Raw genomic sequence first — 3,538 nt, 5'->3', positions numbered from 1 at the left:
CGCCATCTGCTTGCCAAACACAAACCAGCACATCTGTGGGAACGTCCCGACTCTTTCCTGGGCTTCTGGGTTTCAGGAGGAAGGATCTGGAGATGTTTTGGACAACTTTTATTTCCTGACGACAAAGACAGCAGAACATGCTCCACAAACTGTGCAGGAGCTTCTGCTGGCAGTTAGATCCCAGCATCAGAGGAAGAAGTCTGGCCACGAGCCGGCGGCCATGATGGGAGCCAAAGTCATGAAGAGGTGAAGCTATTACTAAGGAATTACTGTCTGGCTAAAACTCTTAGGGCATGAGAGGCAGTGTTTCCACTAGAACATAGCACTGATTGGCAGAATGCCCTGGAAGAAGGTCAAACATGCACAGAGAAACGCTCTCTGTCTTTTTGATACTGAATATTTCGGTGGTTCTATTTAAAATATAGCTTTGAATGAGCAAGTGTGTTAAATATTTCTAAACGTTACTTTAATCTGTTTTTAAATTTCTACCTGCTTGATTTGGAGACATTTCTTTTATCATGTATGGGTGAATGTGAGAATAAATATCTACATTTGAAACATATACTTTGTATTTTCCTTGTTTCTTTTTTATTAAAATCTGCTTCTACACCATTTAGCTGACCAAAAAATAATAATAGCACCAGAAAAATCTGTAAGAAGTGAATATTATTATTATTATTATTATTATTATTATTATTATTATTATTATTATTATTATTATTATTATTTTCTTTTTACAATACTGTATTTTTCATTCCAAACATCAGATAAGGAGCTTCCAGTAACGGTAGAGAAGCACAGCAGACATTAAAGTCAGTGAGTGTCTGAAAGAATGCTGTGATTTGCCGACTATTACTGTCTGGCAGAGTGACTTACATTGGGAGTAATAAGATTTTATTGGAAGGCAGAGTCTGCCAGGGAAGAGGAGGCAGATTTAGGAGTCGATCAGTGGACGAGATGAGATGAAATTCTGCTCTGCTGAGGCTGCAAGCTGATGAACATTAAAGCAAACATGGATCTCTTCAATTTCCCCTGAAGTGATTCAGGGCGACTCAAGTGAGTTTGGAGCTGTTTCTCAGTGAAGAGACAATGTGGCCTTCTAAAATTATTCACATGTTTTGGAGTTTTCTTTTTCGTTTTTTTACAATTTACCATGTTGCAACCTTAAACTTTTTCTTTATGTTGTCTGTATCTGAACTACGGCCATTTTAAGTCTCTTGCCACAACACAAAATACTGGTTAGTTCCAAAACATAGGATCCATTCTTGTCACTTTTTGAGTTTAACATATAAAAACATTAAGAAAGAACTGAAAAGACTCAGGGTGTTTTCACACCTGATAGTCCGGTAGACTCGGTTCGATTGGAACATTTCTTTCATTTTCAGCTGCTGTGATTCTCTTTAACATCACACTGTCAAATCAACCAAACCTTTTGAAAACCCTTTTCCCCTGCTCGCCTGTGGTGGCGCTGTACCAAGAACAACTGAAGCAAACGACATGAAAACCTCCAAAGAAGATACTGAGCACAACGTCTTTCCTCACAAATGTAAACAAAACGAAGAATTGGTGTCATATTTTAGTGGTTGTAGGATTTCTCTTTATTGTCTTTGGTAAAAGACAACAAGCCATTTATACCGCTAGCGCTAGACTCGTGCTTTTGTTTTAGTTGTATTTACCCAGAATGCCCTGTGCAATAGTCTGCTTCCTGCTTTTGGAGCAGTCTCTGCTTGGCCTTCATATGAATTCAAACCAAACCAGAGTACACATCAACCGAACCGAGACTGAGGTTTGTAGGCGGACCAGAGTTCACCCTTTTCTTTGTAGACAATATATTTTTGTCCTACCAGATCTTACAATTAATTTTGTCTCACAAGAGCAAAGATGGTAAAATACGATGGCATAAGGACATTGTAGATAGAAAAATAAGAATAAATTTAGGCTAAAAAAAATCTCAGAAATTTTGATATTAATTTCAGAAAGTTTTAGGGTTTTAATGCAAAATTTATTGTAATCTCTGCTGGGACAATATGTTGACTACAGAAAAAAATTGTAATGGAATAAATGACCTAAAAACATCAGAGATTTAAAAAGCACACTTTACTTTAAAAGATCCCTGGAATCTAAAATTTTAAACCAACTTTCATGGATGTAAATTGTAAAATGTGACGTCTGACTAATCTTGTGTAAATCTTTTTAATTTTAAATTGTCCTGTATTATTTTTGTATTTCATAAATCAAGAAGATATAAACAAATGGTGTCCTTAGACAACTGTTGAACTTTTAAATGACCCAGAAACTGATTGTACTTAATATCATCTCTTAAAATTCAGCAGGGATATAGACTGCTAAAAACCGTTGCTTATGGACTGGTTTCATATTATCACTGTTGTTTTTTGTACATTTTAAACCATCTTTAAGTTGTTTCCTCTTGGTTGTGGAGGAATCTGTACCTGCTGTATGTAGGTCAGCCATCCTGCAGCAGCTGTGGCTGTTTTGATCAGAGACGGGCCTTAATGAATCGATCTCATTACGTTGTTTAGACTGGAACTATGATGAGTCACATGTAGTGATCCATCACTTCTCCAACACTCATTACTATCTCATCCCTCACTTTCCCCTTCAAATTCTCACACTTTATTTTTTCCACTGGCTGCCTCAAAGTTAATCACCTCACTTTTATCCTTCATCCCCTTCGCTCCTCCTTCCATCTGCCTCTATTTACCTCGTTTCATCTTTCATTTCCCTCACACTTGCACCACTCATCTCTCTGTCGCCTTTTATTTCCCTTTGTTACTATCTATTCTCCCTGGCTTTCATTTTCTCCCTTACTGGGCAGCTTCAGAACGGAGCTTGTGTTTTTGACATGTCCTCTTCGGGTTCATGGTCGACTCTCTTTAGTAGTTCCAGTTCCGATGCGTCGCTCTCTTCTGCTGTCTGACTCACGTGATCAGAGTATGTCAGAGATGACCAGCAACATTTTAAAACCCAAGGAGAACGTTTACAGCATTCAAAAATATTTTACGGTAAGCGATCACTAGCTGTGTTTTCATTATAAATGCAGCAACATCAAAATCTGACTACTTCCTGTTTTCTTCGCGGTTTCCGCCAGTAGTAACAGCCGGCTGTTGGTGCGATGCAAAACCGTTTTTCCATTGCAGTTTTGCAAAAAACACTAATTTCAATACAGCTGGAGAAACTACCTCATTCCTGGCAGAAAAACTTTTTTTTATGAAAAAGGTTATTTTTTATTTGTTAATTTATTTCCTTAATTCCAAATTATGCATTTTTATGGCCACACAGCTTTTTTACAGCATCTGTCTGTACTACTCTCACAAATGAGGATTTTCTTGAACAGCTTTCTAATGAAATATGGCAAACAATTTCATAATTTCAGTTTTGCATGGTATTTTCTGAGCTCTTAATGTTCATTAGCTGTAATCATCTAAATTAATAGAAACAATATATAAGTTTCACTTCAATTAAGTTACCGTAGTTAACTGACCAGGATTTTTGACTGTGGTTGAAGCAAGTTAAACTT

The sequence above is a fragment of the Poecilia latipinna genome, unplaced genomic scaffold, assembly GCF_001443285.1.
Source record: "Poecilia latipinna isolate Pla-1442-1.1 unplaced genomic scaffold, P_latipinna-1.0 Scaffold441, whole genome shotgun sequence".
Lineage (NCBI taxonomy): Eukaryota > Metazoa > Chordata > Actinopteri > Cyprinodontiformes > Poeciliidae > Poecilia > Poecilia latipinna.
This window is presented reverse-complemented; position numbering follows the sequence as displayed.